The sequence below is a fragment of the Delphinapterus leucas genome, chromosome 5, assembly GCF_059928025.1.
Source record: "Delphinapterus leucas isolate spDelLeu-1000000601 "Yukka" chromosome 5, BTC_Dleu_Yukka2, whole genome shotgun sequence".
Taxonomy (NCBI): Eukaryota; Metazoa; Chordata; class Mammalia; order Artiodactyla; family Monodontidae; genus Delphinapterus; species Delphinapterus leucas.
This window is the reverse complement of record NC_143133.1, coordinates 105,737,425-105,759,370: the sequence shown is the minus strand read 5'-3', so window position 1 is coordinate 105,759,370 and position 21,946 is coordinate 105,737,425. Positions and strand designations below refer to the sequence as shown.

Sequence of the window (21,946 nt, the reverse complement as noted above, 5' to 3'; positions counted from 1 at the left end):
AATGAGCATATATACATTAAAACCAAGGTATGTGTTTTATAATAGCCATTTTAGTTCAAAATGATAAGTTAAAATTATGTTTTAAAAAATAGTTTTCTTGAAGTCATCAGGAAAATCCAGAAATTAAGGGTTTTACAGCAAGTTGTTTTTGCATCCATTTATTCAAAGGGAAACTGCAAAAAGACCAGTAATAATGACATCTCAAGAATAAGCATAGTCTACTACTACTACTGCTAAGATGTTTGCTCTGAAAACTCCTGACATTTTATTAAAATGTAATTTATATAAAAATATAAATCTGTCACTTTAATTAAAACTGAAGTACTTTATGCAAGTACATAAAAGAAGAGCAAAATTTATACACACATGACTGCTACTCTACCAAGGCAAGACAGAAGAGTTAGCTAGGTTACTATAGGACAAAAGTCAGGCAAGCTTTCTGTTACTATCTAACAAGGATCCCCTTTACTCCAGTTTCCAATAACATGTGCACTTCCTTCCGAGCCCCTACCAGCAGTACTATTAATGTTCATGTTTCCACCAAATTCTGTTTATGACATTTTGGCATTTCTTTAAGAAGCTATAGGCTTTCTTTACTTTCTTCTGAGTCCTCATCTTCAGGATCTTTACCATCCATGTTTCTACCAACAGTACATTCAAGGCAATCTACGCTTTTCCTATCATATTCCTCAAAATTCTACTCATTACCCAATCTCAAAGCCGCTTCTATATGTGCAGGTATTGGTTACAGCAGCACCGCCCACTTCTGTACTAGCTTCCTAGGGCTGCTGTAACACATTACCTCAAGGCTGCTGGCATATCACGACATGAATTTATTCTCTTACAGTTCTTGAGGTCAGAAGCCCAAAATCAGTTTCAGTGGGCTAAAAATCCAGGTGTTGGGGCTTCCCTGGTGGCACAGTGGTTGAGAGTCCGCCTGCCGATGCAGGGGACACGGGTTCGTGCCCCGGTGTGGGAAGATCCCACATGCCGCGGAGCGGCTGGACCCGTGAGCCATGGCAGCTAAGCCTGCGCGTCCGGAGCCTGTGCTCCACAACGGGAGAGGCCACGACAGTGAGAGGCTCGCGTACCGCAAAAAAAAAAAAAAAAAAAAAAAAAATCAAGGTGTTGGCAGGCCAGTGTTCTTTCTAAAGGCTCTAAAAGAGAATGTTTCCTTGCCTTTTCTAACTTTTAGAAAGCTGCCTCATTCCTTAGTTCCTGGCTCTTTCCTAAATCTTCAGAGTGTACCACTCTAACCTCTTACCTTCAGTCTCCCATCTCTTTCTTCTGCCCTGACCTTCTTACCTCCCTCTTTTAAGGAGTCTGTGATTATACTGGGCCCACCAGGGTAATTCAGGATAAACTCCCCATCTCAAGATCCTTAACTTAATCACATATGAAAAGTTCCTTTAGCCACATAAGATAGTATAGTCACAGATTTTGGAAATTAGGACATGGACATTTTTGGGGCTGGGGATACTAGTCAACCTCCCACAATATATCAAAAAAGCATGAAATATAAAAGAAAAAGATATAAACTCAGCTTCATCAAAATGAAAAACTTCTAAACTTCAAAAGACATTGGTTAAAAAAAATGAAATGCAAGCTACAAACAGGGAAAAACCTCAAACAGTTACACAAAGGACTAGTTTCTTATAAAGGTAAACATATACCTAGTATATGATCCCACTATTGCACTCAGAGGAAAAAGGAAAGCACATGTCCACATGAAAAAATCCATGCAAATGTTTGTAGCCGATTTGCAATAGCCAAAAACTGTTAACAACCCAACAAAGCAACAGGTAAATGGAAAACAAATTGTGATGTATCAAAATCAAATCAAAATTTTAGTATTCCATAATAAAAAGGGACAAAGTATTGATAGTCCATCCAACAATATGGATAAATCTCCAATTTATTAACCCGGGGGAAAGAAGCCAGAGAAAAGAGGAGACATATTATATGATTCTACTTATATAACATTCAAGAAAATACAAACTAACCTGTAATGACAGAAAGGAAAATCAGTGTTTGCCGGGAAAGTGGGGGAGGGGAGGGAGGAATTACAGAGTTATGAGGAGGATTTTGGGGATGACGTATATATTCATCTTGAATGTGGTGATGGCTTCATGAGTACATACATGTGTCAAAAGTCATCAAATTATGCATTAATTACATCTAAAACAACTTTTTAAATTTAAAAATTAGAACATGGAAATGAAGCAGAGAAATTAAAATCTGAAACCTATTTTTTTTGTAGAATCTTAATAAACAGTCTGCAGACAAAGTAAAGAATACCAAAGACAACTTGAAAGATTAAAGATGTTACACTGACACTGTAATACAATTTAAAATACACTCAATATATGTATTTGGTCTTTGGCCCCAGTTCCTGGCAAAAGCCCGTGACTTTCCTGAGTGATAAAAGTGTCTTGTGTTATTCATTCTCGGATACCAACTAGGTGTCCTACAATTCAATTCAATTCTGATACTAACCAGAGTTAGTGTCAGAATGCACAAATTAAAGGTACAATCCTTCCATTCTGACACTACCTCTGTCAAAGCCCCTTTCAACCACTCCTGAGTTTATGCTAATGAGGTGACTAAAAGTGGTATTACAGAGCTTCAGGATGGGGGTTGGTCACCAGAAAAACTTTCAGCCCCACCTCTCAATCTCCAGGGACGGGAGAGGGGCTGGAGATTAAATTCGATCACACAAAACCAATGGTTTAATCAATTACCCCTACATAATAAGACCTTGATAAAAACACTAAACATTGTGGCTCAAGGGATCTCCCTTGTTGGTGGATGCATTGATATGGTAGGAGGTGGCATTCACAGAAAGCGTGAGGAGAGGACATGCAAGCTCTATATGGCCCCTACCGTCACCCCAGACCTTGCCTATTCCTCTCTTCCATTTGGCTGTTTCTGAGTTGTATCCTTTAAAATAAAAGTATAATCATAAGTACAGAGTTTTCAGCGAGTTCTGTGAATCATTCTAGGGAATCATACAATCTTTCTAGTTGTACAAACCTCTGAATTTGTAAACAGGTCAGACAGAAGAGCAGGTAGCTTGGGGAACACACTTGTGGCTGGCATCTCAAGTAAAGGCAGTTTTGTTGGAAACCTTGCCCTTTAACTTGTGGGATTTAACATTAACAATAGTTAGTTTCCAAACTGAATTAAACTGAATTGTAGGACACCTGAGAATTGGAGCTGGAATATAGATATTAACTGTGGAATTTAGGAAAGATTTCTGGTTAGAAGGTAAAGGAAAAGGGTAGTGGTACTCAGTTTCCACTGGGCTTCTCCACCGCTCTTATCCTCCCCAACACCATAAAAAGGAGAAAGTTCAGGAGACTTTTGTAAGTTGATGTTTAAAATAAACTTTCTAAGCAGATTGACATAGTGGTCAAAAATAAACTTTACTAGTTTATGAGGCACATTTATTTTCACCTTCAGAGAGAGTGCCTAATAAATTTCTGACTTTTTAAATATTTTTAACTCTCAGAGATAAAAGATATGTATCAACTTAGTCAACTAAAAAGAATGATCCAGATGTGCATGATCCATCATAACACTGAGACATTATTAGGAAATCAACACATCTGGGCTCTAAGTCAGACAAACCTCAGTAGGCAATACTATCTTAGACAAACCACCATCTCATAAACAGCCATTTGCTCATTTTAAAATGACAGCATAATAATCTCACGTTGGATTGCTACCCTAGTCCCATCTCTGTGTAAACCAGCTCTATTAAGAGTCAACTGACTTCTAACTGGAAAGAACTGCTTACAGTGTGGATATGACAAGAAACAAGTCCAAAATTCAAACAGAGAAAGAGGGAGGGAGAGAGAGACAGACAGAGAGAGACAGAGAGAGGAAGGTGGGAGCTTGTGATTGGAAAACCACCCCAGTTATGTTTGGTTTGCTATGTCACTTCTATGGGTCACTGGAAAGTCTTAGCATGTGATGAGAGATTGATAAGCAATTCAATCTTTTCCATTTTGTAGCACAGCTGAAAGCAAAACCAATACAGCCCTAACATAGCTAGACAACCACAATTAAAATGTTCCCCAACTGGCATGATCAACTTATGGAAATTAGGATCTAGTTACTCCTCTGCATATTCACTGCAAGGTGCAGTGAAACAGCCCCAAATGACAGGTGAGAAGTGGTGGTCCAGTGGTAAAGAATCCACCTTCCAACGCAGGGGACATGGGTTCGATTCCTGGTCGGGAACTAAGATCCTACATGCCTCGGGGCAACTAAACCTGTGTGCCACAACTACTGAACTCGCATGCCTCAACTAGAGAGCCCACACTTTCTGGAACCCGCGCGCCACAACTACAGAGCCCACATGCCCTGGAGCCTATGCACCACAACTAGAAAAGAGAAAAGAACGTGCATGCCACAACTAGAGAGAAGCCTGCACGCCACTAAGGAAGTGGTATTCTCCGCTAAGTTACTAGCCAAAATAGTACAGCAAGTTCAGACTACAACATAACTTTACTACCTAAAATAGCATCCCATCTATCATTAATGCCATGAGAAAAATAGTCAAGCCAGAAAGATGACTTCAGGATCATCATATTTTCAAAACTATCAGCAGATCCACTTTTTTTAATCAAGCTTTGGGGCAAATCTCTTTGAGGCAAATAAGTTGCTACAATACTATAGCCAAGTTAACTACAAGAGTAGCCAAAACATGCAAAGAGCAAACCCAATAGTCATTCCTAAGATTCTTTTTATAGACAGCAGTTAATTCAGTTAACCCTGGTGATAAATGGGGAATCATATCATAGGCAGACTGACCTTACATTAATACAGCAGTGATTCCAAACCATGGGGGAAGTGTGGTTTGAAAAAGCACAGTCAATACTACAATAAAAACACCAATTTTCTTTGTACTACAAAGTACAGAAAGTAATACTTTATAAATCCCTAATACTAACACCTTCCAACAGTGGATAATAATAGGTAAGGATGGGGGAGGGCAAACCTTCTGCCATAACTATAAAATGGAGTGTAACAATGGTTTTAATAGGTATTAAGGGAGGGGGAAAGGAGGGAATGGGGAAAGAAAAATGCCCTAGGGCACTGACTTGCCTATTTGGAAAAGTCAGGGATGAGTTAAACTGTAAACTTTCTGCAATGGCATCCCTGTACAATAACCGGGATTCAAATGGGAAACCCTAAGTTATCCAAAAATGAACTATGGTCATGATATGCTACTTTTTAAAAAAGCAAAGTGTATGACATATTATTAAAATAGTCATATCAAAAACATTAAATTTTTTTTTAACTATCCAGAACAAATTCTGTGGAATTTATATTTTATCATAAAGTTTCTAATTATATTGGAGCTAAAATTGCTAATTTCCATAACAAACAGATTCGGAGAAGTCAGAAATCCTCAAAAGCAAGATCTGGGGATGTAATACACATAAATATATATTACTATATAAATAAATATGTACTATACCTATTCTGAGTTAAAGAAGTAACAATACCAAACAGAAAATTTTTACTTTATGCTATTCATAAGATAGTGATATTCAACCATTTCCTCCCAAAAGAACCTTCTGCAAACAAAATCTTAAATGGAACTATAATATTTGAAAGATATTAACAGTATTATTAGTGTAAAGTTATGTTAAGTTATATTTACTTACATAAAGAGAATTAATAAAACAATGTGGCTGTCTAATAAATGTAAAAATATGTAGTCTTGAGTTTTTATCAGTTTCAGCAATTTATTTCTGTATTGTTTGGGTTAGACTATATTAAGAAAATCCTGATACATAAAGATAAGTACCTGAATAAGAAATTTCTAAAAGATACATTGGAACATTTCAATCCAAAGCTAAATCACTAACAGTTTCCAACAATGGTTAACTTATTATAAATGTATAAAACTAAACACCCCAAATTTAAAATGAGTACTAATATTATCTGTAATACAATATGCTCGAAATATTTACAGATTCATTAACTACACAATGACTATATACATTATTGACAAAGCACAAAAAGAACACAGGAGCTGTATATGCATCTGAGTCTCAGCCACATTTAGCTGAGCCCACACCCTCCAGTCCCCTCACCTATGCAGTAGAGTCATCATTCTTAAACTTTACATAGAGAATATATCCAGTTTAACTTCCTTAAAAAACACTGGTGAGTTTAAAACTTTCTTTTAAATGACACTGAGAGATGGAAAAGAACTCCTAATATCCAGGAACTTGCCTAGTACCATCTGCCAGCCTTGATATTCTTCTGTTGAACATAAAACAATTTCAAAGAACATTTGCATTAGACATGGTCACTCTGATCATGATGAACCATGACTACAAGACCACTCAGTAATCACATCTGAACACAGGCAAAATATGAACACTCTCCGAGCCACAAAATACCAAACATCCCCCTCTTGCAAAAAGTATGAGTGAATGCTGCTTCTTTAACAATTACAGCTCTAGTCTCACTTTATTCTGCTGTCCCTATAGATAAGATTTGTTGGGGTAGGAAATCATAAAACTGTTCCTGCTTTTTGACAGTACCTAATCCAGAGTGGACTTCTGCTACCTTGGACCATTCCCAAAATCACTCAACCAAAGCCCAAATCCTTTAAGTCCTGACACCCTCTTACTGGGACCCCATGGTCTCCCATAGTGTGTGTGCTCCCTTGCTGCAATGAGTAATACACCCAACTTGTCCAACTGCAGGTATGCTTCTGGTGCTCTTTGCTGGAGGGCATTGATAATACATTTACAAGAAAGCAGGAAATGCTTTTAAAAAGCTGCTCTGACAGCACAAGTTAATATACTAGTGGTGTCTAACACTTTAAAATTTGATATACCACAACTGTTTTAAATTTGTGTTTAATTTAAATTTGTGTTTTTAAATACCATAAACACTAAAACTCAGTGTATTAACTGATTCAAGCAAGAATCATCAATAGACAATAAAACTGTTGGATGAAAACTTGGTAGGAAACATATCCACATGGCCTCAAAGTATCACCCTCAGGTTACTTATAAACGGTAAGGGAGAAGTAGCTTTATAATAAAGAAATCTGGCCATCGCCACCTTGAGAAAATAATCAAACTTATCATGAACAATAATGAACCAAACTGGCATGTGTGATACACTGAAAAGCATACACTATCACCTATGTTTTAGTTTTGCCAAAATGTTTTAACCTGAAGCCAATCATAAGGAAATACTCAGAAAAATTTGAAAATGTAAAAATGCCTACAAGGCAACTAGCTGGGACTCTTTAAAAAGTCAGTGTCATAAAATATAAAATAAAGGCAAGAGACTGTTTCAGATTAAGAGAGACTAAAAAAACCATTATAACCAAATACGAGTCATCCTGGATTAGATCCTAGATTGGGCAGGCAGCAGATGGGGGTGGGGATTATAAAAATCTTTAGAAAGCAATTAGGAAAATTTGAAAATGGACAGTATTATTAGATTTTATCAAATCAAGGTTAATTTTCATGGGTACAATAATGATACTGTTGCTATACATTTTCAAAAATCTTATTTTTATATCATACATGCTTAGTATTTAGCAGTTAAATGTGAGAACGTACAAAACTTTTTTTTTCCAGCTTTGAGATATAATTGACATATAGCACCGTATAAGTTTAAGGTATACAGCAAAATGATTTGACTTACATACATCATGAAATGATCACCACAGTAAGTTTAGTGAGCATCCATCATCTCCCTATAGATGCAGAATTAAAGAAACAGGAAAAAAAATTTTCTTTGTGATGAGAACTCTTAGGATTTACTCTCTTAACAATTTTCATATATAACACACAGTGGTGTTAATTATATTTATCATGTACATTATACCCCTAGTACTTGTCTTATAACTGGAAGCTTATACCTTTTGACTGCCTTCATCCAATTACCCTCCCCATATACCCCACCTCTGGTAACTACACATTTGTTCTCCTTTTCTATGTATGTATGTTTGTTTGTTTGTTTTTGAAGTATAACTGACCTCAAGCACTATGTTCATTACTGTTAACATAGTGAATCAGTTTTTCTATACATTTCAGGATGATCACCATGTTAAGTATGGTTACAATATGTCACTGTACAAAGATTTTACATAGTTAATGACTATATTCCCCACAATGTTCATTTCATACCCATGACTCATTTATTTTGCAAATGGAAGTTTGTAGTTCTTAATTGCCTTTACCTAGTTCTTTCCTCCAACCCCCCTCCTCCCTTCTGGCAACCACCTGCTTGCTCAAAACTTACTTTCTAAATGTGTAATCAAAAGAAGATTATATGTATATATGTAAATGTAGGTATGGGTATGAATAGAAATAAAGATACAGACTGGAAAAAAATGTGGCAAAATATTAACAAAATGTTAACAACTGGTTGAGTCTAAGTGAAGAGTATACAGGTGTTCACTGTATTATTTTCTCACCTGTAGGTTTGAAATTTTTTAAACAAAAAGGAGAAAATAAATAAACATTAGACGTTTTTAATCTAAAAAACTTTAGTCTATAGAATCTGTAAAATATTTGCTTCCACAGTTTGGAAACCAGTAATATATCAATATTTTCCATTTCTATATTGAAACAATAATATAGAAATACCACGTACGATATAAAACACCATTTAAAAAAATTTTTTTAACTGGCAAAAAACTGGGACAATGTTTTTGAAAGAGACGGAAAATCCAAAGGATTAAAATGATAACCAGATTATATTTTTTAAAGACAATTTTAATAGAAAAAATGGGAATATATAAGTAGACAATTCACCGTAGAAAGAATTACCAAAAACTTACAAAAAGGTGTTTAGCCTCACCAATAATTAAGAAAATGCAAACCAAAACAGAGAATATATTTTTCAGTTAAAAGATTATCAAAAACAACATCAAGTATTAATGGGGAGGCAGTGAAATGGATATACCCATCCACTGACGAGAGTAACACATGAAGGACAATTTCACAGTATCTATTACATTTTTTTAAATGTTTATTATACAGCAATTATACTTTTTGTTAGCTACCCTAATATTCAAGTAAACATAACAAGGTTGCTTGTTGCAGCCTTGCTTATGATACCAAGAACTTAAAAATTACATTAATCTAGCAATAAGAGAATGGCTAAACATTAAACTATAGTACAACCTTCATATGGAATCCTAAGAAGAAGTCAGAATAAGTCAGATATTAGGTCCTAATACCTAAGTATTAATGTGGTAGTGACAACAAACTTTCTAACCAAAATTCATTCTCGCCTTCCATAGTAACGGCAATGTAGCAGAGCACTCTGCCTTACAATTACACCTAAATTCTCATCAAAGGAAAATGAATTTTAGAAACTATGTGTGCCCTTCTGCATTGGGCATTTTAAGAGAGTGGGTATACAGATTATTTCTCCTTCCTAATACAGTTGGAACATGAAAATAAAGCACAAGGACGAAGGACCTAAAAGATGAAAGCAAACTGGGTCCCCAAATGAGCACTTGAAAAAGTTTCATTGCCAGTTTGAAAATGTGAAAAATTCTACAATGGTAAGCTCATTATAACTAGAATCAAAATCTAAATTCCTTAAATTTTTATCCAGGCCATATATAATTGCTTTAAGTATATAATTTGCTTTCCTTTTCAATCTCATCTCCAACCACTGGGCTCCAACCTCACTGCCTCCTCTTAATAAGCATACCAGACATTCCCACAACAGTGCCCCTACTTGAATTGCTCTTTCCGCCAAACCCTCATAAGGTTCTCTCCATGCCTTTAATCAGATCTTTGTTCAAGTGCCACCTCTTCAGAAAGACAGTCTCTCTAAACTATCCCCCACCAAGCCCATCAGACTGCACTTGCATCTGTGTGTGCTCTATCCCTTTAATAGGGGCACATCTAAGTTTTAAGGGGCCTGAAGCTTCTAAAATTTGGAGGATTTAAAAGAAAGAATACAAAATTACAAATGAAAGTGAATACATATTTGAAATGTGAAAAAATAACAAAATACTAATTTTTAAAAGACTGACAAATACCATAAATAAATCCAGAAAAATAACACGTTAATTAAATGTCTGACACAATTCTGTTGTGCCATAATTCCTTTATTTTTTGGTTGAGTAATCTTTGCTTGGCTTTTCATGTGACAAAATTTTATACTGTTTCTTATACAGAGATTAGGAGGATAATTCAGTCTTTCCTCTAGCACAGTTTATCATAATTTATTTTTTATTATTCAAAGTTTACAAACTTCGAATTTCACAACCTGTTATTGGGAATGTCGTGTAAATTTTTGAGAGAGTTGACAAATATGAGGAACTCCTATCACGCTCCTTTCATATATAAACTTGAGATTTCAATTCAAGTTTTCTTGTGCAGTAACTAATCTTACATACCCTAAATTTAAGACATTCATTGATGATAAGACAATCATCAATGTCATTCTTGGTGGGTTATGAGTTTTACGCTATGTTCACTGATCAGAGATTCTGGTTTCAAACAAGTAAATTATTTAAATATTTTCCCAATATTTTCTTATGATTCATTTTCATTAACTGGACTATCAAAAAACCAAGAGCCTATTACTTCTGTTTATATTTTTTCCTCTTAAATGAATTACTGCTTTTGCATGATCAAAACATTTTTATGCCACAATTCACTCTGCAATGTCAGAATAACTTCTAATTACTTGTGGCACATCTTTAACCATTTTTGTTTCATATTCCATTAATTTAATCTAAATTTTATCTTAATTCTTAAATAAATGTAAATATGACAAAAGAATACACCTTTAACATACTTCCAAATCAGAAGTCTATTATTTCATACTTGCTTTACTAAAGTGTTCCAATAAGCAGATGAAATCACATATTTTAATTTTATTAAATATGCTATTTCAACTAAAACAGGAAAAATATTTGGTGAATATACAATATACACATTACATTATGTATTATTTTCTACACAGGAGTACAGACATTTTGAGTAGGATGAAAACCTAATCTTACAGTTTTAGATATGTATCTGTAAACATTTCCATAGACTTGATTCTGACTTTGTAAATTTCAAACCTAGTTTCTCCTTTGCTGCTACTAGTAGTGTACTCATCCTTCTAGTAACAACCATCGCAGGACACTTTCATAATGTATATGCGCTCTAGCCTTATACATTCCTGTCACAATGGCTAGAGCCACTGGACATTAAGAACACATCCCTACAATGGGACAGCTAGCAATAATTTAATTATACATGGTCATGACTGATCTCCATATAAATATATACCACTACACCCAAATTAAATGAAATATATCCCCAGCTCAGATTACTTTCGCCAAAACCAAACAAACTGTCTGCTACTTATACCTACAGAAATCTTTAAATTTGTGTTAAAAGATCTTTTCAGACATTTGCCAGGCAATAACTACATAACTGAATGAGAGAAAGAAGTGCTAATATTAAAAGAATTACCCACTGTTACCAGAGTTTTGTCCCAGGAATTCAAATCTTATGTAACATTAGGAGAAGAAAAAAAAATTACTAACAAATTTCAGAAAGTGCAACAGAAAATAAAAAATGGATCTCTAATAAAGTACAAAGAATATAATCAAAGTATTATGAAATTCACAGTGAGAAAGGTAAGTGAGAGAAGCAGGATTAGAACGTGCCTCACATTAAAATTTAGGTTCAAATCACACTAGTTAGCTCAAAACACTATGCAATTTCAAAATAGGCAATAACAGGAATTTTTTTAACTTATTAAACTGCCATATGCCAAATAACCAGCTGGGTATTTTTCACATTTGCCTACTCCGTATACTGTGAGTTAGGTTAAAACTATTATAGATCAAAAGTTCACATTACAGTTTTGGAAAGAAATTTGTTTTTACTATATATAAGGTTGTGCTGGGGTAGCAGTAAATGTACAGGGGGAAAAATGGCATTCACCAGACCTTAAATCAAACAAAATCAAGTTTTCCCTGGCAAGACTATACTACAACATAGGACCACACAGACATACACACAAAAAGCTATTATAAGAATCCTACAGTACAAAACTACAATGAACTAAAGTCCTCTTTAGCATCCAAGCAAAAACATTAAAACAGGGAGGAAAAAGCAGTTCACAACCTAGGTGACACATGGGTGAACCGAAGACAATTTATACATTTACATTTTTTTAAACATCTTTATTGGAGTATAACTGCTTTACAATGGTGTGTTAGTTTCTGCTGTATAACAAAGTGAATCAGCTATACATATACATGTATCCCCATATCTCCTCCCTCTTGCGTCTCCCTTCTACCCTCCCTATCCCACCCCTCTAGGTGGTCACAAAGCACCGAGCTGATCTCCCTGTGCTATGTGGCTGCTTCCCACTAGCTATCTATTTTACATTTGGTAGTATATATAAGTCCATTTACATATTTTTAAATCACTAAATACTTAAGATGTAGCTCTCTTCATTAGTGTAACTAACCCAAGGAAACTAAATGAGGAATAAAACTACTATTTGAAAAGAGAGAAAAAAATCCAATCCAGTAACGAGATTTCATAACAGAAAAATGGATTAACCAGGTAAGCACCAATTACTAAAACAGCTGACTTACCCATAAAAAAATAAAACCAGGAAGAATAAAAAATCCATAAATGCAAAACCTTCCTTCAAAACATACTCTTGACCAAGATGATTTCACTGGTGAATTCTACCAAACAGTTAAGGAAAACATATGCCAGATTTACACAAACTATATATTTGGCATATAAATATATGCTAGTAGTATACAAAATAGAGGAAAAGAGGACACTTTCCAGTTTTGCCAAAATTTTCAGCAAATCAAATCCAGTGATACACAAAAACAGTAATACAGTCTGACAAAGTAAAGTTTATCCAGGAATGCAGGGTTGAGTTAACATGAAAAATAATTAATGTAATTCAACCACATTAATAGTTGAAGAGAAAATCTATATGATTGTGGCAATAGATGCAGAAGTCAGTGATAAAATCAAATACCATTAATGATTAAAAACAGACAAACAAACAAAACCATTCAGCAAAGAACTTTTTCAACCAGACAGAGTACCTATGAAAGTCCTATGGTTAACAACATACTTAATAATGAAATATCGAATATACTCTCCCTAAGTTTGGGAGCATGGCAAGAATGTCTATTCTCCTTACTTATATTCAACATTATATTATAGAAATTCCAAACAAAAAGGTAAGAAAAAGAAAAGCAAAAAGATCAAAAAGGAAGTAAAACTGTCTCTGTTCACATGATTGTTTATGTAGAAAATCCTAAGGAATCTGCCCCACAAAGGTACTACAGACAGGAAATAACAAGCACTGATGAGGATGTGGAGAAACTATAACCCTTTTAAATCGCTGATGGTAATGTAAAATGGTGAAGCCACAATGGAAATCAGTTTAGCAGCTTCACAAAAAGCTAAACATAGAACTACAATATGACCCAGCAATTCCACTCCTAGATATACACCCAAGAGAATTGAAAAGAGGACTCAGGTACTTGTACACCAAATTTCATTGCAGCATTATTCACAACAGCCAAAAAGTGAAAACAACCCAAGTGTCCATCAATAGATGAACAGATAAACAAAATGTGGAATACTGCAATGGAACATCACTCAGCCATAAAAAGGAAGGAAATTCTGATGCATGCTCCAACACAGATGTACTTTGAAAACATTATGCCAAGTGAAATAAGCCAGACACAAAAGAACAAATACTGGATGCCAGTACAGTTGTATGAAATATCTAAAATAGGCAAATTCATACAGACAGAAAATAAATTAGATACTACTTGGGGCCTGGGAGAGGGGGAAATGAGAAATTATTGCTTAATGGGTACAGAGTTCAGTTTTTTTATCACCTTAAGAAAAAAAAAACTACATTACTGAGAGAAATGAAAAAACAACCTAAATAAATGAAAGATATACCATGTTCGTAAGTTAGAAGACTAAACATTGTTGGGAATTCCTGGGGGCTCAGTGGTTAGGGCTGAATGCTTTCACTGCCAAGGGCTCAGGTTCAATCCCTGGTCAGAGAACTAAGATCCCACAAGTCGCACAGTGCAGCCAAAAAAAAAGACTAAATATTGCTTAGTATGTCAATTTGTCATAATAGGTCTTATTATGACATGTTATATTAAATACTTTGTAATATGTCAATTCTTAAAATCTTGATCAGATACTTCACCAAAGATATTCAAATAGTCAATAACACATGAAAAGATGCTCAACATTAACATCAGAGAAATACAAGAACTCAACACCCCCAACTTTGTGCTGTTGTTCTCATATATACATTACAAACCCAAAAATACAGTATTATAAGTTTTGCTTTAATCAGTAATTTTTTTTTAATAATAAAAGTATACAGTGGAGGGCTTCCCTGGTGGCGCAGTGGTTGAGAGTCCGCCTGCCGATACAGGGGACACGGGTTCGTGCCCTGGTCCGGGAGGATTCCACGTGCCGCGTAGCGGCTGGGCCCGTGGGCCATGGCCGCTGGGCCTGCGTGTCCGGAGCCTGTTGCTCCGCAACGGGAGAGGCTGCGACGGTGAGAGGCCCGCGTACCGCAAAATATATATATATATATATATATATATATATATATACACACATACAGTGGACCCTTAAACAACACAGATTTGAACTGTTCAGGTCCCCTTATACATCGATTTTTTTCACTAAATATGTACTACACAATCCATGGTTGGTTGAATCCTCAGATGCGGAACCCAGATACAGAGAGTCAACTGTAAAGTTATATTCAGATTATCAACAGTGTGGAGGGTCGGTGCTCCTAATGCCATAATGTTCAAGGGTCAACTGTATATAGTTTTTTATAATTACCCAATTACTCACTATTTTTGATGTTGGTTTCTTCCTGTAAATAACACTTGAAATCTGGTGCCATTTCCCTTCAAACTGATGAACTTCCTTTAGAATTGCTTGTAATGGTGGTGGGCTGGCAAAAAATTCCATCAGTTTTTGTTTACTTTTCAGTGGTTCACTTGCTTCTAGGATTTCCCTCAATAAATTTCCAGCTACTTGGCTAGATTTAACTTCTGTCCTGTACTACTGGAAATACAGGAGGTTGGGATGCACTCAAAAGCAAGAAAACCACAAATGTACAACTCTTACACATTGTAGTTTCGGGCTTTAATGGATAACTTCTCAGCTGACTTCTGTCTCCTTTTGGTCATTTTCTGCTGCTTTTAAATAGTTTTTCTTTCAATATTTCATCTGGATTTTATCATTGTTATCTGAGGGATCGTTCAATACTTTACTGGCATCACTGCATCACTAACAGATGTCAAAATTCTATTCGTCTTGAGGGACAAACTTCTCACATCCTCGATTCTCATTCCTCCCACCAAATTAGGACTTCATCTCATCACGTAACAATTTAAAGTATTCCCACCTTCCTGTTTTCTCTACCTTAACTCACACAGTACACTGACAATACTTTCTTGTCCATCATACTGCTTTTATCATTAGAATGTTTCTGTGAAAACCAGAAAACATGTGATAAGGAATCAGATGTTAATTTTCAACTCCACCACTACCTGTGAAATTATAAGCAAATCACAACCTCTGTGATCCTTATTTTTACCATCTGCACATGGGAATATCATCTGCCTCATTAGTTAAGCTTAGGACCAAAATACGATAACTAACATTAACCAGCACAGACAAGAGTTGGTCAAAGATGTTATAAGGCTTGCAATATGAGAACAGGTGAATGGTTAAAATTGTGATCTAAAACAAAAAGAACAGACTAAACAGACTGGGAGACTAAGATGAGTCATCAGTGATTCAACAAGTGTTTACTGAGTTCCATGCATATATCGAGGCAATATTTTCAGCTTGAGAAATATTAATTTAATTTTGTGGTGCTTAAGACCTAATGACTCAAGTAAAACAGGTAATAAAGGAAAATGTGGCATCTGTGAGTCATCACAAACTTGTGATAATTTACATAATAAAAGCAGAGACCACCTCCTAAAAATGATATATAATGAGGAGGAGCAAAGCTTCAACCCAGTTTATACGTAAGGGGTATGTAAAGGAAAAAAGCTATAACAAAGAAAGCAAGCATTTAGTTGGAGAGGTAGTAGAAAAACCATTAAAGCATTACAGAAGACAAGGGAGAACTGAATGTTAAGGAGAAGCAAAATACCAAATGCTGAAAAAGGTAGGACAGGATGAGAAAAGAAAAGACACAAGTTAGCAATTGGAACTCAGTCTTATTTTGGGGATGATACAGAACATTCTATCATCAACCTAACCAATGTCTATCTGGGTAGGTAAGAAAAGTGGTTTACTTTCATTTGAGGAAGCAGAACACTAGTAGAAACAATAGTCAAACTGCAGAAGGTAGTTGAATAAAAGTTGAGAAATTGGACATCTAGAGTCAACAACTATAAATCAAACAAGCTCAGTGATAACGGGAAAGATAGGAAAATAGTAGAAGTAAGATATTTTTCAAGATTTAGTGTGATAAGGCAGAGAACCCGGCATGGAGCATAAAAGGAAGAATACAAGGTTCCAGTGAAGGAAAGAAGACTGAGAATACAGACGTTAGCTTTTGAAAGAAATGAAAAAATTTTATTCTTTGAGTAAACATTTTATTCTTTGAGTAAACTTAGACTGGGGAAAGAAAGAGTATAAAATATGAAATGAAGAAAGAATAAGCGAAATAGGGACAGGACTGGTCATTTGAGGAGAGTGGAAAGGTTCCAAATAACTAATAATGTGGAATGAAACAGAAGATGAAAAAGAGATAAAGATGACCAAGGAGCACTGAGGCTATACTGGGGCAGGGCGGGGGGGATGTGAATTTATACTAGGAACCTCTCAAGACAGTAAACTGTTGTCACTCTAGCAAAATAAAGCAGTCCACGAACAGGGGATAAAACAGAAGAAATGAACAGCTGTAACTCTTTAGATTAATACAGTGGTCCCCAACCTTTTTGGCACCAGGATCGGTTTTGTGGAAAACAATTTTTCCATGGGGATGCGGAGGGTGATTCAGGCGGTAACGCGAGCAATGGGGAACCGCAGATGAAGCTTGGCTCACTTGCCCACCGCTCACCTCCTGCTGTGCAGTCTGGTTCCTAACTGGCCTTGGGCCAGTACTGGCTCCCGGCCCGCGGATTGGGGACCCCTGGATTAATAGACTGAGAAATTTCTGAAGAAAGATCAGGAGAATGGAAATCTTAGATATTAATAAGAATAAAATTAAGATGGCTACTAGACTGAATGTGAGTTAATCTGGATTAAGTTTTCATTTAAAAAGTAAGTTCTGAAAACATATGAACACCAAGGGGGGAAAGCCGTGGGGGGGTGGGGACAGTGGTGTGATGGATTGGGCGATTGGGATTGACATGTATACACTGATGTGTATAAAATTGATGACTAATAAGAACCTACTCTATAAAAAAGTAAATAAAATTAAATTTAAAAATTTTTTTTAAAAGTAAGTTCTGAAGGAAAAAGCTTTTAGGAAAACTTCTCTGCATGATGTGGTTACTACAGTAACTGTATTGGGAGAAAAAAAAAGTCATACTACTTGTGCGATAGCTTTCAGACATTTGTGCAAAAAACAGTGTGACATTTAGAATAATTCAAGTCTAGCTGAGCTTTCCTGAGTAAGATTAGAAAGTAGTGAAAGAGGGACTTCCCTGGTGGCACAGTGGCTAAGAATCCGCCTCCCAATGCAGGGGACACAGGTTCAAGCCCTGGTCCAGGAAGATCCCACATACCATGGAGCAACTAATCCCATGTGCCACAACTACTGAGTCCACACTCTAGAGCCCGCGAGCCACAACTACTGAGCCCACGTGCCACAACTACTGAAGCCCGCGTGCCTAGAGCCAGTGCTCTGCAACAAGAGAAGCCACCACAATGAAAAGCCCACCTGCCGCAACGAAGAGTAGCCCCCGCTCGCCGCAACTACAGAAAGAAAGCCCACGCACAGCAATGAAGACCCAGCGCAGCCAAAAATAAATAAATTTAATTAATTAATTTTAAAAAAAAGAAAGCGCTTCCCTGGTGGCGCAGTGGTTGGGGGTCCGCCTGCCGATGCAGGGGATGCGGGTTCGTGCCCCGGTCCGGGAGGATCCCATATGCCGCAGAGCGGCTGCGCCCGTGAGCCCTGGTCGCTGGGCCTGCGCGTCCAGAGCCTGTGCTCCACAACAGGAGAGGCCACAACAGTGAGAGGCCCGCATACCGCAAAAAAAAAAAAAAAAAAAAGTAGTGAAAGACCCCTCTGATGAAGAACAGTTTAATTGTTCTATCCATACAACCCTGACCAATATCTCCAAGGTATTATGGATCAGCGGAATGGCAAACTCTAGTATATGTGCTGAGAAGCTGCCCCCTGTAGTATAAGGCAGGCCTTACTGACTTTAGTGACAAATTAGTGGTTTAACTAAAGGGTAATCCTTCCCACCCTTGTAAGAGAAAGAGGTCTCTACTAATATTAAAACCTCATTTCAAATATAAATACTCAAAGAGAATTAATATATATTCAGTTATTATGTCAGTAAATAAGCATTTAGAACAAGAGAAGGGAAGGGGGAAAGAATAGTGCACAAAAGCCATTTCACCTTAATTCAGCCATAAATAGATCATCAAAATCCTCTTAATCACCATATCTGACATATAACCATAGGAGGAGGTAACTCTCTCAGCTAAATCTTTTCCTTATTTTTATCACAATTAATACCACCATGAATGACATGTCAGTTTTTATTTCCTTTTCCGTTGCAAAATGTCCACAGATAGTATAACACACATCAGTGTAAAGAACAATATCACTCATCCAACGGGCACTTAAGGACTGTTCACCAATGGACACTATGATTTAAAATCAACTAACAAGAAGAATATCAATGATCTTAGCTCTATAAAATTTCATTAAAATAGACTTTGGTTAACCTGAAGTTAACACAGAATACTATTAGATAATATGAAAGATACAAAAGTAAATTCCCCAAATAAAAATATATTTGTTATACTGTATTACAACCTCTTGCCCTTACACAGAAAGCCAATCTACTAAGAGTAGTGACACTTCATTGTCACATGCCATTTTTCTAAAAAACTGAATTAGACAACATTACAGGCCAATACATCCTGAAATATGCCTCCAGTTGATTTTAAAAACCACATAATGTAAAAAATAAGAAACTAAAATGGTCCCATAAAAATTTAAAAGGCACATACTTAATAAAGCAGAAGAAAAATATACGTATTCCATATGTAGGTTTACAAAAACATCAAAATATCACTGCTACAAATAACCTGCACAAGATTAAAATCAATAAGATTCTCAAAATCTATTTTTTCCTCACAGGAAAGCTAAAAAGAACCCTGATAATACTCTTAGCCTAAAAAACGATGGTTTATTAAGGTATGAAATCAAATATGCAATAAACACCACGATAAACTAAATACTTAGTTCTTCTCCAATCTAAAAAACTAACTATGAATTCATGAGACCAATATCAATAAACATATCACACACAGCTAACGTTTTCATGGAATCAAAACATAATGTTTTGCTTAAAACAATTAGCTGAGGAACTGAAGCACAAATACAAGGATAATTGCTTCCTTTGGGCTTTGGCTGTCAAACACAGGAAATGTCAATGCTTTACAGCCCTGTGATAATTAAAACCTTGTCACAGACCTAGACTATCAATGAATATTTATTTAAAGATAATTTTGCAATATGACACCAAAAGCATAAGCAACAAAAGAAAAAAAGAGATAAATTAGACTTCATCAAAATTAAAAACTTTTGTGCTTCAAAGGACACCAGAAAGAAAGTGAAAAGACAATCCACAGAATGGGAGAAAGTATTTGCAAATCATATTATCTCATAAGGGGCTAGTTTCCAGAATATATAAAGAACGTGTATAGTTTAACAATAAAAAGACAACCTAATTAAAAAATGGGCAAAGGATGTGAAGAGACATTTCTCCAAAGGACGTATGTAAATGGTCAATAAGCACATGAAATAATGCTCATCATTAGTCATTACGGAAATGAAAATCAAAACCACAATGAAATACCATTTCACATCTAAATCAAAACCACAATGAAATACCACTTCACATCTATCTGGATGGCTAAAATACAAAAAAGATTGACAGTGTAACAATCAATGTCTGCAAGAGTGTGGAGAAATTGGAACCCTCATACACTGGGGTGAGATTGTAACACAGTGCATTCATTTTGACAGTTCCTCAGAGTTACACACAGTTACTATACTAACCTGCAACTCTGCCCCTTATAAGTATACACCCAAAGGAAATGAAAACATAAGTGCACACAAAAACTTATGCAAGAATGTTCACTGCAGAAGCATTCCTAATAGCCTAAACGTAGATACAACCCACCAACTGATGAATGGATAAACAAAATGTGGTATACAATGGAATATTTTTTAGCCATAAAAATAAATGATACACGCTACCACATGGGTGAACCTTGAAAATATTATGCTAAGTGAAAGATGCCAGACACAAAATGACAAATATTGTATGACTGCATTTATAAGAAATGTCCAGAATACGCAATTCATAGAAAAAGTATATTACTGGTTGCCTAGGGGGCGGGATGTCTAAAACTAGATAGCAGTAATGATTACACAACTCTGATTACTAACTCAAATATTTGCATCAATGGGGGAAAAAACGGCAGTAAATTGCTTTTTCCACTTAATACATCACCAGAAATCAGTTACCACATTTTAAAGTAGTAAAATTTTGTTTAGGAGATTTTTGTAACATCATTTGCTCCTAAAAATGTTATAGTTATTATAAATATACAGTAAATAGAGTGGTATAATTTTGAATACTTACATCAACTATGATTATTACAGAATTTTAGAAACATCATTCAGTTGAATATGTATTGTTTCAAACCAATAAAAAGTATAATAAAAGAAATTAATGATTAAATATTTCTTCATGTATCTAGGAAATTTCCTTTAGCTAATCAAGTAAATGTATTCATCCTTAAAAAAATTTTATTACTATATTAAAATAATCAAAATCTACATATGCCACTTGATACTTTCCCCTCACTGTTGAAGTATATCCAAAAATTTTTAAATCTATCATGAGTAACCAACCAAAGCATTGTTACACCCATATAATCACCACAGCACAAAACTCTAAAATCCTATATAGTGAAGTAAAACACATTCTGAGATTAATTCTCCCACTTTCACTCAAAAATTTTAAAAAGTAGGGCTTCCCTGGTGGCACAGTGGTTGAGAGTCTGCCTGCCAATGCAGGGGACGCGGGTTCGTGCCCCGGTCCGGGCAGATCCCACATGCCGAGGAGCGGCTGGGCCCGTGAGCCATGGCCGCTGAGCCTGGGCGTCCAGAGCCTGTGCTCCGCAACGGGAGAGGCCACAACAGTGAGAGGCCCGCGTACAGCAAAAAAAAAAAAAAAAAAAAGTAAAAACAGTAAAAGCACTGTCTAGTGAAATCAAAAGTTTATGAAATTCTTAATTACAGGCCCTTATCAAATTTTCATATTATAATGTTATTACAAAGAAACTGGAGTGGCCCAAATAGGAAACAGCATAAGGTCTGATCGGAGTCTTCACATTGGCTTATTGTGATGAACTGGACCTAATGTAAGGAGTAAAGTAAGGGATGGCTGAAGAATCTTGATATCTGTACTCATATCAACAGCTAATCAAAAACTGTTACAAAAATCTCAAGTGAGGAAAATCCTGTTTCATTCACAAAGTATTAGCATTTCTGCCCATGAAGGCTACTACTTTCTTTAAACTCTTTTAATACTTAGCCTGCATGCTAGAAGAATTTTCTTGATGCAATGTGTAGAAAGAATCAGAAGAGGATCAGAATATAAAGAGAAGAAATTCCAATA

The 21,946-nt window shown here is 35.8% G+C and overlaps 1 protein-coding gene across 25 annotated transcripts in view; it reads right to left on the bottom strand.

Moving 5' to 3' along the window:
• FBXW7 (F-box and WD repeat domain containing 7) overlaps positions 1-21,946 on the bottom strand; it is a 204,475-nt gene that overhangs the window by 123,625 nt on the left and 58,904 nt on the right. For 12 of the 25 annotated variants that reach the window (XM_089912343.1, XM_089912346.1, XM_089912351.1 and 9 more), the window contains one exon: positions 1-21,946. This exon is cut by the window's left edge. The exons of 11 other annotated variants lie outside the window; for them this stretch is intronic. The gene's annotated coding sequence lies outside the window, so the exon portion shown is untranslated. 2 more of the 25 variants (XM_089912353.1, XM_089912356.1) reach the window with 2 other exon arrangements.